Genomic DNA, 18,008 nt, shown 5'->3' with positions numbered 1-18,008 from the left:
TGCGTTATGTGTTATGCGTTATGCGTTATGCGTTATGCGTTATGCGTTATGCGTTATGCGTTATGCGTTATGCGTTATGCGTTATGCGTTATGCGTTATGCGTTATGCGTTATGCGTTATGCGTTTTGCGTTACGCGTTACGCGTTACGCGTTATGCGTTATGCGTTATGCGTTATGCGTTATGCGATATGCGTTATGCGTTATGCGTTATGCGTTATGCGTTATGCGTTATGCGTTATGCGTTATGCGTTATGCGTTATGCGTTATGCGTTATGCGTAATGGGCTATTCGTTATGCGTTATGCGTTATGCGTTATGCGTTATGCGTTATGCGTTATGCGTTATGGGTTATGCGTTATGCGTTATGCGTTATGCGTTATGCGTTATGCGTTATGCGTTATGCGTTATGCGTTATGCGTTATGCGTTATGCGTTATGCGTTATGCGTTATGCGTTATGCGTTATTCGTTATGCGTTATGCGTTATGCGTTATGCGTTATGCGTTATGCGTTATGCGTTATGCGTTATGCGTTATGCGTTATGCGTTATGCGTTATGCGTTATGCGTTATGCGTTATGCGTTATGCGTTATGCGTTATTCGTTATGCGTTATGCGTTATGCGTTATGCGTTATGCGTTATGCGTTATGCGTTATGCGTTATGCGTTATGCGTTATGCGTTATGCGTTATGCGTTATGCGTTATGCGTTATGCGTTATGCGTTATGCGTTATGCGTTATGCGTTATGCGTTATGCGTTATGCGTTATGCGTTATGCGTTATGCGTTATGCGTTATGCGTTATGCGTTATGCGTTATGCGTTATGTGTTATGCGTTATGCTTTATGCGTTATGCGTTATGCGTTATGCGTTATGCGTTATGCGATATGCGTTATGCGTTATGCGTTATGCGTAATGCGTTATGCGTTATGCGTTATGCGTTATGCGTTATGCGTTATGCGTTATGCGTTATGCGTTATGCGTTATGCGTTATGCGTTATGCGTTATGCGTTATGCGTTATGCGTTATGCGTTATGCGTTATGCGTTATGCGTTATGCGTTATGCGTTATGCGTTATGCGTTATGCGTTATGCGTCATGCGTTATGCGTTATGCGTTATGCGTTATGCGTTATGCGTTATGCGTTATGCGTTATGCGTTATGCGTTATGCGTTATGCGTTATGCGTTATGCGTTATGCGTTATGCGTTATGCGTTATGCGTTATGCGTTATGCGTTATGCGTTATGCGTTATGCGTTATGCGTTATGCGTTATGCGTTATGCGTTATGCGTTATGCGTTATGCGTTATGCGTTATGCGTTATGCGTTATGCGTTATGCGTTATGCGTTATGCGTTATGCGTTATGCGTTATGCGTTATGCGTTATGCGTTATGCGTTATGCGTTATGCGTTATGCGTTATGCGTTATGCGTTATGCGTTATGCGTTATGCGTTATGCGTTATGGGCTATTCGTTATGCGTCATGCGTTATGCGTTATGCGTTATGCGTTATGCGTTATGCGTTATGCGTTATGCGTTATGCGTTATGCGTTATGCATTATGCGTTATGCGTTATGCGTTATGCGTTATGCGTTATGCGTTATGCGTTATGCGTTATGCGTTATGCGTTATGCGTTATGCGTTATGCGTTATGCGTTATTCGTTATGCGTTATGCGTTATGCGTTATGCGTTATGCGTTATGCGTTATGCGTTATGCGTTATGCGTTATGCGTTATGCGTTATGCGTTATGCGTTATGCGTTATGCGTTATGCGTTATGCGTTATGCGTTATGCGTTATGCGTTATGCGTTATGCGTTATGCGTTATGCGTTATGCGTTATGCGTTATGTGTTATGCGTTATGCTTTATGCGTTATGCGTTATGCGTTATGCGTTATGCGATATGCGTTATGCGTTATGCGTTATGCGTAATGCGTAATGCGTTATGCGTTATGCGTTATGCGTTATGCGTTATGCGTTATGCCTTATGCCTTATGCGTTATGCGTTATGCGTTATGCGTTATGCCATATGCGTTATGCGTTATGCGTTATGCGTTATGCGTTATGCGTTATGCGTTATGCGATATGCGTTATGCGTTATGCGTTATGCGTTATGCGTTATGCGTTATGCGTTATGTGTTATGCGTTATGGGTTATGCGTTATGCGTTATGCGTTATGCGTTATGCGTTATGCGTTATGCGTTATGCGTTATGCGTTATGCGTTATGCGTTATGCGTTATGCGTTATGCGTTATGCGTTATGCGTTATGCGTTATGCGTTATGCGTTATGCGTTATGCGTTATGGGCTATTCGTTATGCGTCATGCGTTATGCGTTATGCGTTATGCGTTATGCGTTATGCGTTATGCGTTATGCGTTATGCATTATGCGTTATGCGTTATGCGTTATGCGTTATGCGTTATGCGTTATGCGTTATGCGTTATGCGTTATGCGTTATGCGTTATGCGTTATTCGTTATGCGTTATGCGTTATGCGTTATGCGTTATGCGTTATGCGTTATGCGTTATGCGTTATGCGTTATGCGTTATGCGTTATGCGTTATGCGTTATGCGTTATGCGTTATGCGTTATGCGTTATGCGTTATGCGTTATGCGTTATGCGTTATGCGTTATGCGTTATGCGTTATGCGTTATGCGTTATGTGTTATGCGTTATGCGTTATGCGTTATGCGTTATGCGTTATGCGTTATGCGTTATGCGATATGCGTTATGCGTTATGCGTTATGCGTAATGCGTTATGCGTTATGCGTTATGCGTTATGCGTTATGCGTTATGCCTTATGCGTTATGCGTTATGCGTTATGCGTTATGCGTTATGCGTTATGCGTTATGCGTTATGCGTTATGCGTTATGCGTTATGCGTTATGCGTTATGCGTTATGCGTTATGCGTTATGCGTTATGCGTTATGCGTTATGCGTTATGCGTTATTCGTTATGCGTTATGCGTTATGCGTTATGCGTTATGCGTTATGCGTTATGCGTTATGCGTTATGCGTTATGCGTTATGCGTTATGCGTTATGCGTTATGCGTTATGCGTTATGCGTTATGCGTTATGCGTTATGCGTTATGCGTTATGCGTTATGCGTTATGCGTTATGCGTTATGCGTTATGCGTTATGCGTTATGCGTTATGGGCTATTCGTTATGCGTCATGCGTTATGCGTTATGCGTTATGCGTTATGCGTTATGCGTTATGCGTTATGCGTTATGCGTTATGTGTTATGCGTTATGCGTTATGCGTTATGCGTTATGCGTTATGCGTTATGCGTTATGCGTTATGCGTTATGCGTTATGCGTTATTCGTTATGCGTTATGCGTTATGCGTTATGCGTTATGCGTTATGCGTTATGCGTTATGCGTTATGCGTTATGCGTTATGCGTTATGCGTTATGCGTTATGCGTTATGCGTTATGCGTTATGCGTTATGCGTTATGCGTTATGCGTTATGCGTTATGCGTTATGCGTTATGCGTTATGCGTTATGCGTTATGCGTTATGCGTTATGCGTTATGCGTTATGCGTTATGCGTTATGCGTTATGCGTTATGCGTTATGCGTTATGCGTTATGCGTTATGCGTTATGCGTTATGCGTTATGCGTTATGCGTTATGCGTTATGCGTTATGCGTTATGCGTTATGCGTTATGCGTTATGCGTTATGCGAAATGCGTTATGCGTTATGCGTTATGCGTTATGCGTTATGCGTTATGCGTTATGCGTTATGCGTTATGCGTTATGCGTTATGCGTTATGCGTTATGCGTTATGCGTTATGCGTTATGCGTTATGCGTTATTCGTTATGCGTTATGCGTTATGCGTTATGCGTTATGCGTTATGCGTTATGCGTTATGCGTTATGCGTTATGCGTTATGCGTTATGCGTTATGCGTTATGCGTTATGCGTTATGCGTTATGCGTTATGCGTTATGCGTTATGCGTTATGCGTTATGCGTTATGCGTTATGCGTTATGTGTTATGCGTTATGCGTTATGCGTTATGCGTTATGCGTTATGCGTTATGCGTTATGCGATATGCGTTATGCGTTATGCGTTATGCGTAATGCGTTATGCGTTATGCGTTATGCGTTATGCGTTATGCGTTATGCGTTATGCCTTATGCGTTATGCGTTATGCGTTATGCGTTATGCCATATGCGCTATGCGTTATGCGTTATGCGATATGCGTTATGCGTTATGCGATATGCGTTATGCGTTATGCGTTATGCGTTATGCGTTATGCGTTATGCGTTATGCGTTATGTGTTATGCGTTATGGGTTATGCGTTATGCGTTATGCGTTATGCGTTATGCGTTATGCGTTATGCGTTATGCGTTATGCGTTATGCGTTATGCGTTATGCGTTATGCGTTATGCGTTATGCGTTATGCGTTATGCGTTATGCGTTATGCGTTATGCGTTATGCGTTATGCGTTATGCGTTATGCGTTATGCGTTATGCGTTATGCGTTATGCGTTATGGGCTATTCGTTATGCGTCATGCGTTATGCGTTATGCGTTATGCGTTATGCGTTATGCGTTATGCGTTATGCGTTATGCGTTATGTGTTATGCGTTATGCATTATGCGTTATGCGTTATGCGTTATGCGTTATGCGTTATGCGTTATGCGTTATGCGTTATGCGTTATGCGTTATTCGTTATGCGTTATGCGTTATGCGTTATGCGTTATGCGTTATGCGTTATGCGTTATGCGTTATGCGTTATGCGTTATGCGTTATGCGTTATGCGTTATGCGTTATGCGTTATGCGTTATGCGTTATGCGTTATGCGTTATGCGTTATGCGTTATGCGTTATGCGTTATGCGTTATGCGTTATGCGTTATGCGTTATGCGTTATGTGTTATGCGTTATGCGTAATGTGTTATGCGTTATGCGTTATTCGTTAAGCTTTATGCGTCATGCGCTATGCGATATGCGTTATGCGTTATGCTCGATGCGTTATGCGTTATGCGTTATGCGTTACGCGTTATGTGTTATGCGTTATGCGTTATTCGTTAAGCGTTATGCGTCATGCGCTATGCGATATGCGTTATGCGTTATGCGCGATGCGTTATTGCGTTATGCGTTATGCGTTATGCGTTATGCGTTATGCGTTATGCGTTATGCGTTATGCGTTATGCGTTATGCGTTATGCGTTATGCGTTATGCGTTATGCGTTATGCGTTATGCGTTATGCGTTATGCGTTATGCGTTATGCGTTATGCGTTATGCGTTATGCGTTATGCGTTATGCGTTATGCGTTATGCGTTATGCGTTATGCGTTATGCGTTATGCGTTATGCGTTATGCGTTATGCGTTATGCGTTATGCGTTATGCGTTATGCGTTATGCGTTACGCGTTATGTGTTATGCGTTATGCGTTATGCGTTATGCGTTATGCGTTATGCGCTATGCGATATGCGTTATGCGTCATGCGCTATGCGATATGCGTTATGCGTTATGCGCGATGCGTTATTGCGTTATGCGTTATGCGTTATGCGTTATGCGTTATGCGTTATGCGTTATGCGTTATGCGTTATGCGTTATGCGTTATGCGTTATGCGTTATGTGTTATGCGTTATGCTTTATGCGTTATGCGTTATGCGTTATGCGTTATGCGTTATGCGATATGCGTTATGCGTTATGCGTTATGCGTAATGCGTTATGCGTTATGCGTTATGCGTTATGCGTTATGCGTTATGCCTTATGCCTTATGCGTTATGCGTTATGCGTTATGCGTTATGCCATATGCGTTATGCGTTATGCGTTATGCGTTATGCGTTATGCGTTATGCGTTATGCGTTATGCGATATGCGTTATGCGTTATGCGTTATGCGTTATGCGTTATGCGTTATGCGTTATGCGTTATGTGTTATGCGTTATGGGTTATGCGTTATGCGTTATGCGTTATGCGTTATGCGTTATGCGTTATGCGTTATGCGTTATGCGTTATGCGTTATGCGTTATGCGTTATGCGTTATGCGTTATGGGCTATTCGTTATGCGTCATGCGTTATGCGTTATGCGTTATGCGTTATGCGTTATGCGTTATGCGTTATGCGTTATGCGTTATGCGTTATGCGTTATGCGTTATGCATTATGCGTTATGCGTTATGCGTTATGCGTTATGCGTTATGCGTTATGCGTGATGCGTTATGCGTTATGCGTTATTCGTTATGCGTTATGCGTTATGCGTTATGCGTTATGCGTTATGCGTTATGCGTTATGCGTTATGCGTTATGCGTTATGCGTTATGCGTTATGCGTTATGCGTTATGCGTTATGCGTTATGCGTTATGCGTTATGCGTTATGCGTTATGCGTTATGCGTTATGCGTTATGCGTTATGTGTTATGCGTTATGCGTTATGCGTTATGCGTTATGCGTTATGCGTTATGCGTTATGCGTTATGCGTTATGCGATATGCGTTATGCGTTATGCGTTATGCGTAATGCGTTATGCGTTATGCGTTATGCGTTATGCGTTATGCGTTATGCCTTATGCGTTATGCGTTATGCGTTATGCGTTATGCGTTATGCCATATGCGTTATGCGTTATGCGTTATGCGATATGCGTTATGCGTTATGCGTTATGCGTTATGCGTTATGCGTTATGCGTTATGCGTTATGCGTTATGCGTTATGCGTTATGCGTTATGGGCTATTCGTTATGCGTCATGCGTTATGCGTTATGCGTTATGCGTTATGCGTTATGCGTTATGCGTTATGCGTTATGCGTTATGTGTTATGCGTTATGCATTATGCGTTATGCGTTATGCGTTATGCGTTATGCGTTATGCGTTATGCGTTATGCGTTATGCGTTATGCGTTATGCGTTATTCGTTATGCGTTATGCGTTATGCGTTATGCGTTATGCGTTATGCGTTATGCGTTATGCGTTATGCGTTATGCGTTATGCGTTATGCGTTATGCGTTATGCGTTATGCGTTATGCGTTATGCGTTATGCGTTATGCGTTATGCGTTATGCGTTATGCGTTATGCGTTATGCGTTATGCGTTATGCGTTATGCGTTATGCGTTATGCGTTATGCGTTATGCGTTATGCGAAATGCGTTATGCGTTATGCGTTATGTGTTATGCGTTATGCATTATGCGTTATGCGTTATGCGTTATGCGTTATGCGTTATGCGTTATGCGTTATGCGTTATGCGTTATGCGTTATTCGTTATGCGTTATGCGTTATGCGTTATGCGTTATGCGTTATGCGTTATGCGTTATGCGTTATGCGTTATGCGTTATGCGTTATGCGTTATGCGTTATGCGTTATGCGTTATGCGTTATGCGTTATGCGTTATGCGTTATGCGTTATGCGTTATGCGTTATGCGTTATGTGTTATGCGTTATGCGTTATGCGTTATGCGTTATGCGTTATGCGTTATGCGTTATGCGTTATGCGTTATGCGTTATGCGTTATGCGTTATGCGTTATGCGATATGCGTTATGCGTTATGCGTTATGCGTAATGCGTTATGCGTTATGCGTTATGCGTTATGCGTTATGCGTTATGCGTTATGCCTTATGCGTTATGCGTTATGCGTTATGCGTTATGCCATATGCGTTATGCGTTATGCGTTATGCGATATGCGTTATGCGTTATGCGATATGCGTTATGCGTTATGCGTTATGCGTTATGCGTTATGCGTTATGCGTTATGTGTTATGCGTTATGGGTTATGCGTTATGCGTTATGCGTTATGCGTTATGCGTTATGCGTTATGCGTTATGCGTTATGCGTTATGCGTTATGCGTTATGCGTTATGCGTTATGCGTTATGCGTTATGCGTTATGCGTTATGCGTTATGCGTTATGCGTTATGCGTTATGGGCTATTCGTTATGCGTCATGCGTTATGCGTTATGCGTTATGCGTTATGCGTTATGCGTTATGCGTTATGCGTTATGCGTTATGTGTTATGCGTTATGCATTATGCGTTATGCGTTATGCGTTATGCGTTATGCGTTATGCGTTATGCGTTATGCGTTATGCGTTATGCGTTATGCGTTATTCGTTATGCGTTATGCGTTATGCGTTATGCGTTATGCGTTATGCGTTATGCGTTATGCGTTATGCGTTATGCGTTATGCGTTATGCGTTATGCGTTATGCGTTATGCGTTATGCGTTATGCGTTATGCGTTATGCGTTATGCGTTATGCGTTATGCGTTATGCGTTATGCGTTATGCGTTATGCGTTATGCGTTATGCGTTATGTGTTATGCGTTATGCGTAATGTGTTATGCGTTATGCGTTATGCGTTATGCGTTATGCGTTATGCGTTATGCGTTATGTGTTATGCGTTATGCGTAATGTGTTATGCGTTATGCGTTATTCGTTAAGCTTTATGCGTCATGCGCTATGCGATATGCGTTATGCGTTATGCTCGATGCGTTATGCGTTATGCGTTATGCGTTATGCGTTACGCGTTATGTGTTATGCGTTATGCGTTATTCGTTAAGCGTTATGCGTCATGCGCTATGCGATATGCGTTATGCGTTATGCGCGATGCGTTATTGCGTTATGCGTTATGCGTTATGCGTTATGCGTTATGCGTTATGCGTTATGCGTTATGCGTTATGCGTTATGCGTTATGCGTTATGCGTTATGCGTTATGCGTTATGCGTTATGCGTTATGCGTTATGCGTTATGCGTTATGCGTTATGCGTTATGCGTTATGCGTTATGCGTTATGCGTTATGCGTTATGCGTTATGCGTTATGCGTTATGCGTTATGCGTTATGCGTTATGCGTTATGCGTTATGCGTTATGCGTTACGCGTTATGTGTTATGCGTTATGCGTTATTCGTTAAGCGTTATGCGTCATGCGCTATGCGATATGCGTTATGCGTTATGCGCGATGCGTTATTGCGTTATGCGTTATGCGTTATGCGTTATGCGTTATGCGTTATGCGTTATGCGTTATGCGTTATGCGTTATGCGTTATGCGTTATGAGTTATGCGTTATGCGTTATGCGTTATGTGTTATGCGTTATGCGTTATGCGTTATGCGTTATGCGTTATGCGTTATGCGTTATGCGTTATGCGTTATGCGTTATGCGTTATGCGTTATGCGTTATGCGTTATGCTTTATGCGTTATGCGTTATGCGTTATGCGTTATGCGTTATGGGCTATTCGTTATGCGTCATGCGTTATGCGTTATGCGTTATGCGTTATGCGTTATGCGTTATGCGTTATGCGTTATGCGTTATGCGTTATGCGTTATGCGTTATGCGTTATGAGTTATGCGTTATGCGTTATGCGTTATGTGTTATGCGTTATGCGTTATGCGTTATGCGTTATGCGTTATGCGTTATGCGTTATGCGTTATGCGATATGCGTTATGCGTTATGCGTTATGCGTAATGCGTTATGCGTTATGCGTTATGCGTTATGCGTTATGCGTTATGCCTTATGCGTTATGCGTTATGCGTTATGCGTTATGCGTTATGCGTTATGGGTTATGCGTTATGCGTTATGCGTTATGCGTTATGCGTTATGCGTTATGCGTTATGCGTTATGCGTTATGCGTTATGCGTTATGCGTTATGCGTTATGCGTTATGCGTTATGCGTTATGGGCTATTCGTTATGCGTCATGCGTTATGCGTTATGCGTTATGCGTTATGCGTTATGCGTTATGCGTTATGCGTTATGCGTTATGCGTTATGTGTTATGCGTTATGCATTATGCGTTATGCGTTATGCGTTATGCGTTATGCGTTATGCGTTATGCGTTATGCGTTATGCGTTATGCGTTATGCGTTATGCGTTATGCGTTATGCGTTATTCGTTATGCGTTATGCGTTATGCGTTATGCGTTATGCGTTATGCGTTATGCGTTATGCGTTATGCGTTATGCGTTATGCGTTATGCGTTATGCGTTATGCGTTATGCGTTATGCGTTATGCGTTATGCGTTATGCGTTATGCGTTATGCGTTATGCGTTATGCGTTATGCGTTATGCGTTATGCGTTATGCGTTATGCGTTATGCGTTATGCGTTATGCGTTATGCGTTATGCGTTATGCGTTATTCGTTATGCGTTATGCGTTATGCGTTATGCGTTATGCGTTATGCGTTATGCGTTATGCGTTATGCGTTATGCGTTATGCGTTATGCGTTATGCGTTATGCGTTATGCGTTATGCGTTATGCGTTATGCGTTATGCGTTATGCGTTATGCGTTATGCGTTATGCGTTATGCGTTATGCGTTATGCGTTATGCGTTATGCGTTATGCGTTATGCGTTATGCGTTATGCGTTATGCGTTATGCGTTATGCGTTACGCGTTATGTGTTATGCGTTATGCGTTATTCGTTAAGCGTTATGCGTCATGCGCTATGCGATATGCGTTAGGCGTTATGCGCGATGCGTTATTGCGTTATGCGTTATGCGTTATGCGTTATGCGTTATGCGTTATGCGTTATGCGTTATGCGTTATGCGTTATGCGTTATGCGTTATGCGTTATGCGTTATGCGTTATGCGTTATGCGTTATGCGTTATGCGTTATGCGTTATGCGTTATGCGTTATGCGTTATGCGTTATGCGTTATGCGTTATGCGTTATGCGTTATGCGTTATGCGTTATGCGTTATGCTTTATGCGTTATGCGTTATGCGTTATGCGTTATGCGTTATGCGTTATGCGTTATGCGTTATGCGTTTTGCGTTATGCGTTATGCGTTATGCGTTATGCGTTATGCGTTATGCGTTATGCGTTATGCGTAATGTGTTATGCGTTATGCGTTATTCGTTAAGCGTTATGCGTCATGCGCTATGCGATATGCGTTATGCGTTATCGGCGATGCGTTATGCGTTATGCGTTATGCGTTATGCGTTATGCGTTATGCGTTATGCGTTATGCGTTATGCGTTATGGGTTATGCGTTATGCGTAATGTGTTATGCGTTATGCGTTATTCGTTAAGCGTTATGCGTCATGCGCTATGCGATATGCGTTATGCGTTATGCGCGATGCGTTATTGCGTTATGCGTTATGCGTTATGCGTTATGCGTTATGCGTTATGCGTTATGCGTTATGCGTTATGCGTTATGCGTTATGCGTTATGCTTTATGCGTTATGCGTTATGCGTTATGCGTTATGCGTTATGCGTTATGCGTTATGCGTTATGCGTTTTGCGTTATGCGTTATGCGTTATGCGTTATGCGTTATGCGTTATGCGTTATGCGTTATGCGTAATGTGTTATGCGTTATGCGTTATTCGTTAAGCGTTATGCGTCATGCGCTATGCGATATGCGTTATGCGTTATCGGCGATGCGTTATGCGTTATGCGTTATGCGTTATGCGTTATGCGTTATGCGTTATGCGTTATGCGTTATGCGTTATGGGTTATGCGTTATGCGTAATGTGTTATGCGTTATGCGTTATTCGTTAAGCGTTATGCGTCATGCGCTATGCGATATGCGTTATGCGTTATGCGCGATGCGTTATTGCGTTATGCGTTATGCGTTATGCGTTATGCGTTATGCGTTATGCGTTATGCGTTATGCGTTATGCGTTATGCGTTATGCCTTATGCGTTATGCGTTATGCGTTATGCGTTATGCGTTATGCGTTATGCGTTATGCGTTTTGCGTTATGCGTTATGCGTTATGCGTTATGCGTTATGCGTTATGCGTTATGCGTTATGCGTTATGCGTTATGCGTTATGCGTTATGCGTTATGCGTTATGCGTTATGCGTTATGCGTTATGCGTTATGCGTTATGCGTTATGCGTTATGCGTTATGTGTTATGCGTTATGCGTAATGTGTTATGCGTTATGCGTTATGCGTTATGCGTTATGCGTTATGCGTTATGCGTTATGCGTTATGCGTTATGCGTTATGCGTTATGCGTTATGCGTTATGCGTTATGCGTTATGCGTTATGCGTTATGCGTCATGCGTTATGCGTTATGCGTTATGCGTTATGCGTTATGCGTTATGCGTTATGCGTTATGCGTTATGCGTTATGCGTTATGCGTTATGCGTTATGCGTTATGCGTTATGCGTTATGCGTTATGCGTTATGCGTTATGCGTTATGCGTTATGCGTTATGCGTTATGCGTTATGCGTTATGCGTTATGCGTTATGCGTTATGCGTTATGCGTTATGCGTTATGCGTTATGCGTTATGCGTTACGCGTTATGTGTTATGCGTTATGCGTTATTCGTTAAGCGTTATGCGTCATGCGCTATGCGATATGCGTTATGCGTTATGCGCGATGCGTTATTGCGTTATGCGTTATGCGTTATGCGTTATGCGTTATGCGTTATGCGTTATGCGTTATGCGTTATGCCTTATGCGTTATGCGTTATGCGTTATGCGTTATGCGTTATGCGTTATGCGTTATGCGTTATGCGTTATGCGTTATGCGATATGCGTTATGCGTTATGCGTTATGCGTTATGCGTTATGCGTTATGCGTTATGCGTTATGCGTTATGCGTTATGCGTTATGCGTTATGCGTTATGCGTTATGCGTTATGCGTTATGCGTTATGCGTTATGCGTTATGCGTTATGCGTTATGCGTTATGCGTTATGCGTTATGCGATATGCGTTGTTCGTTATGCGTTATGCGTTATGCGTTATGCGATATGCGTTATGCGTTATCCGTTATGCGTTATGCGATATGCGTTATGCGCGATGCGTTATGTGTTATGCGTTATGCGTTATGCGTTATGCGTTATGCGTTATGCGTTATGCGTTATGCGTTATGCGTTATGCGTTATGCGTTATGCGTTATGCGTTATGCGTTATGCGTTATGCGTTATGCGTTATGCGTTTTGCGTTACGCGTTACGCGTTACGCGTTATGCGTTATGCGTTATGCGATATGCGTTATGCGTTATGCGTTATGCGTTATGCGTTATGCGTTATGCGTTATGCGTTATGCGTTATGCGTTATGCGTTATGCGTTATGCGTTATGCGTTATGCGTTATGCGTTATGCGTTATGCGTTATGCGTTATGCGTTATGCGTTATGCGTTATGCGTTATGCGTTATGCGTTATGCGTTATGCGTTATGCGTTATGCGTTATGCGTTATGCGTTATGCGTTATGCGTTATGCGTTATGCGTTATGCGTTATGCGTTATGCGTTATGCGTTATGCGTTATGCGTTATGCGTTATGCGTTATGCGTTATGCGTTATGCGTTATGCGTTCTGCGTTGTGCGTTGTGCGTTGTGCGTTGTGCGTTGTGCGTTATGCGTTATGCGTTGTGCGGTATGTGTTATTCGTTATGCGTTATGCGTTATGCGTTATGCGTTATGCGTTATGCGTTATGCGTTATTCGTTAAGCGTTATGCGTTATGCGTTATGCGTTATGCGTTATGCGTTATGCGTTATGCGTTATGCGCTATGCGGTATGCGTTATTCGTTATGCGTTATGCGTTATGCGTTATGCGTTATGCGTTATGCGTTATGCGTTATTCGTTAAGCGTTATGCGTTATGCGTTATGCGTTATGCGTTATGCGTTATGCGTTATGCGTTATGCGTTATGCGTTATGCGTTATTCGTTAAGCGTTATGCGTTATGCGTTATGCGTTATGCGAAATGCGTTATGCGTTATGCGTTATGGGCTATGCTTTATGCGTTATGCGTTATGCGTTATGCGTTATGCGTTATGCGTTATGCGTTATGCGTTATGCGTTATGCGTTATGCGTTATGCGTTATGCGTTATGCGTTATGCGTTATGCGTTATGCGTTATGCGTTATGCGTTATGCGTTATGCGTTATGCGTTATGCGTTATGCGTTATGCGTTATGCGTTATGCGTTATGCGTTATGCGTTCTGCGTTGTGCGTTGTGCGTTGTGCGTTGTGCGTTGTGCGTTATGCTTTATGCGTTATGCGTTATGCGTTATGCGTTATGCGTTATGCGTTATGCGTTATGCGTTATGCGTTATGCGTTATGCGTTATGCGTTATGCGTTATGCGTTATGCGTTATGCGTTATGCGTTATGCGTTATGCGTTATGCGTTATGCGTTATGCGTTATGCGTTATGCGTTATGCGTTATGCGTTATGCGTTATGCGTTATGCGTTATGCGTTATGCGTTATGCGTTATGCGTTATGCGTTATGCGTTATGCGTTATGCGTTATGCGTTATGCGTTATGCGTTATGCGTTATGCGTTATGCGATATGCGTTGTTCGTTATGCGTTATGCGTTATGCGTTATGCGTTATGCGTTACGCGTTATGCGTTATGCGTTATGCGTTATGCGTTATGCGTTATGTGTTATGCGTTATGCGTAATGTGTTATGCGTTATGCGTTATTCGTTAAGCGTTATGCGTCATGCGCTATGCGATATGCGTTATGCGTTATCGGCGATGCGTTATGCGTTATGCGTTATGCGTTATGCGTTATGCGTTATGCGTTATGCGTTATGCGTTATGCGTTATGCGTTATGCGTTATGCGTTATGCGTTATGCGTTATGGGTTATGCGTTATGCGTAATGTGTTATGCGTTATGCGTTATTCGTTAAGCGTTATGCGTCATGCGCTATGCGATATGCGTTATGCGTTATGCGCGATGCGTTATTGCGTTATGCGTTATGCGTTATGCGTTATGCGTTATGCGTTATGCGTTATGCGTTATGCGTTATGCGTTATGCGTTATGCGTTATGCGTTATGCGTTGTGCGTTATGCGTTATGCCTTATGCGTTATGCGTTATGCGTTATGCGTTATGCGTTATGCGTTATGCGTTATGCGTTTTGCGTTATGCGTTATGCGTTATGCGTTATGCGTTATGCGTTCTGCGTTATGCGTTATGCGATATGCGTTGTTCGTTATGCGTTATGCGTTATGCGTTATGCGATATGCGTTATGCGTTATCCGTTATGCGTTATGCGATATGCGTTATGCGCGATGCGTTATGTGTTATGCGTTATGCGTTATGCGTTATGCGTTATGCGTTATGCGTTATGCGTTATGCGTTATGCGTTATGCGTTATGCGTTATGCGTTATGCGTTATGCGTTATGCGTTATGCGTTATGCGTTATGCGTTATGCGTTATGCGTTATGCGTTATGCGTTATGCGTTATGCGTTATGCGTTATGCGTTATGCGTTATGCGTTATGCGTTATGCGTTATGCGTTATGCGTTATGCGTTATGCGTTATGCGTTATGCGTTATGCGTTATGCGTTATGCGTTACGCGTTATGCGTTATGCGTTATGCGTTATGCGTTATGCGTTATGCGTTATGCGTTATGCGTTATGCGTTATGTGTTATGCGTTATGCGTAATGTGTTATGCGTTATGCGTTATTCGTTAAGCGTTATGCGTCATGCGCTATGCGATATGCGTTATGCGTTATCGGCGATGCGTTATGCGTTATGCGTTATGCGTTATGAGTTATGCGTTATGCGTTATGCGTTATGCGTTATGTGTTATGCGTTATGCGTAATGTGTTATGCGTTATGCGTTATTCGTTAAGCGTTATGCGTCATGCGCTATGCGATATGCGTCATGCGTTATCGGCGATGCGTTATGCGTTATGCGTTATGAGTTATGCGTTATGCGTTATGCGTCATGCGTTATGCGTTATGCGTTATGCGTTATGCGTTATGCGTTATGCGTTATGCGTTATGCGTTATGCGTTATGCGTTATGCGTTATGCGTTAGGCGTTATGCGTTATGCGTTATGCGTTATGCGTTATGCGTTATGCGTTATGCGTTATGCGTTATGCGTTATGCGTTATGCGTTATGCGTTATGCGTTATGCGTTATGCGTTATGCGTTATGCGTTATGCGTTATGCGTTATGCGTTATGCGTTATGCGTTATGCGTTATGCGTTATGCGTTATGCGTTATGCGTTATGCGTTATGCGTTATGCGTTATGCGTTATGCGTTATGCGTTATGCGTTATGCGTTATGCGTTATGCGTTATGCGTTATGCGTTATGCGTTATGCGTTATGCGTTATGCGTTATGCGTTATGCGTTATGCGTTATGCGTTATGCGTTATGCGTTATGCGTTATGTGTTATGCGTTATGCGTAATGTGTTATGCGTTATGCGTTATGCGTTATGCGTTATGCGTTATGCGTTATGCGTTATGCGTTATGCGTTATGCGTTATGCGTTATGCGTTATGCGTTATGCGTTATGCGTTATGCGTTATGCGTTATGCGTCATGCGTTATGCGTTCTGCGTTGTGCGTTGTGCGTTGTGCGTTGTGCGTTGTGCGTTATGCGTTATGCGTTGTGCGGTATGCGTTATTCGTTATGCGTTATGCGTTATGCGTTATGCGTTATGCGTTATGCGTTATGCGTTATTCGTTAAGCGTTATGCGTTATGCGTTATGCGTTATGCGTTATGCGTTATGCGTTATGCGTTATGCGTTATGCGCTATGCGGTATGCGTTATTCGTTATGCGTTATGCGTTATGCGTTATGCGTTATGCGTTATGCGTTATTCGTTAAGCGTTATGCGTTATGCGTTATGCGTTATGCGTTATGCGTTATGCGTTATGCGTTATGCGTTATGCGTTATGCGTTAAGCGTTATGCGTTATGCGTTATGCGTTATGCGAAATGCGTTATGCGTTATGCGTTATGGGCTATGCTTTATGCGTTATGCGTTATGCGTTATGCGTTATGCGTTATGCGTTATGCGTTATGCGTTATGCGTTATGCGTTATGCGTTATGCGTTATGCGTTATGCGTTATGCGTTATGCGTTATGCGTTATGCGTTATGCGTTATGCGTTATGCGTTATGCGTTATGCGTTATGCGTTATGCGTTATGCGTTATGCGTTATGCGTTATGCGTTATGCGTTATGCGTTATGCGTTATGCGTTATGCGTTATGCGTTATGCGTTATGGGTTATGCGTTATGCGTAATGTGTTATGCGTTATGCGTTATTCGTTAAGCGTTATGCGTCATGCGCTATGCGATATGCGTTATGCGTTATGCGCGATGCGTTATTGCGTTATGCGTTATGCGTTATGCGTTATGCGTTATGCGTTATGCGTTATGCGTTATGCGTTATGCGTTATGCGTTGTGCGTTATGCGTTATGCCTTATGCGTTATGCGTTATGCGTTATGCGTTATGCGTTATGCGTTATGCGTTATGCGTTTTGCGTTATGCGTTATGCGTTATGCGTTATGCGTTATGCGTTATGCGTTCTGCGTTATGCGTTATGCGATATGCGTTGTTCGTTATGCGTTATGCGTTATGCGTTATGCGATATGCGTTATGCGTTATCCGTTATGCGTTATGCGATATGCGTTATGCGCGATGCGTTATGTGTTATGCGTTATGCGTTATGCGTTATGCGTTATGCGTTATGCGTTATGCGTTATGCGTTATGCGTTATGCGTTATGCGTTATGCGTTATGCGTTATGCGTTATGCGTTATGCGTTATGCGTTATGCGTTATGCGTTATGCGTTATGCGTTATGCGTTATGCGTTATGCGTTATGCGTTATGCGTTATGCGTTATGCGTTATGCGTTATGCGTTATGCGTTATGCGTTATGCGTTATGCGTTATGCGTTATGCGTTATGCGTTATGCGTTATGCGTTATGCGTTATGCGTTACGCGTTATGCGTTATGCGTTATGCGTTATGCGTTATGCGTTATGCGTTATGCGTTATGCGTTATGCGTTATGCGTTATGCGTTATGCGTTATGCGTTATGCGTTATGTGTTATGCGTTATGCGTAATGTGTTATGCGTTATGCGTTATTCGTTAAGCGTTATGCGTCATGCGCTATGCGATATGCGTTATGCGTTATCGGCGATGCGTTATGCGTTATGCGTTATGCGTTATGAGTTATGCGTTATGCGTTATGCGTTATGCGTTATGTGTTATGCGTTATGCGTAATGTGTTATGCGTTATGCGTTATTCGTTAAGCGTTATGCGTCATGCGCTATGCGATATGCGTCATGCGTTATCGGCGATGCGTTATGCGTTATGCGTTATGCGTTATGAGTTATGCGTTATGCGTTATGCGTCATGCGTTATGCGTTATGCGTTATGCGTTATGCGTTATGCGTTAT

This window comes from Lasioglossum baleicum, unplaced genomic scaffold, assembly GCF_051020765.1.
Source record: "Lasioglossum baleicum unplaced genomic scaffold, iyLasBale1 scaffold0493, whole genome shotgun sequence".
NCBI lineage: Eukaryota > Metazoa > Arthropoda > Insecta > Hymenoptera > Halictidae > Lasioglossum > Lasioglossum baleicum.
This window is presented reverse-complemented; position numbering follows the sequence as displayed.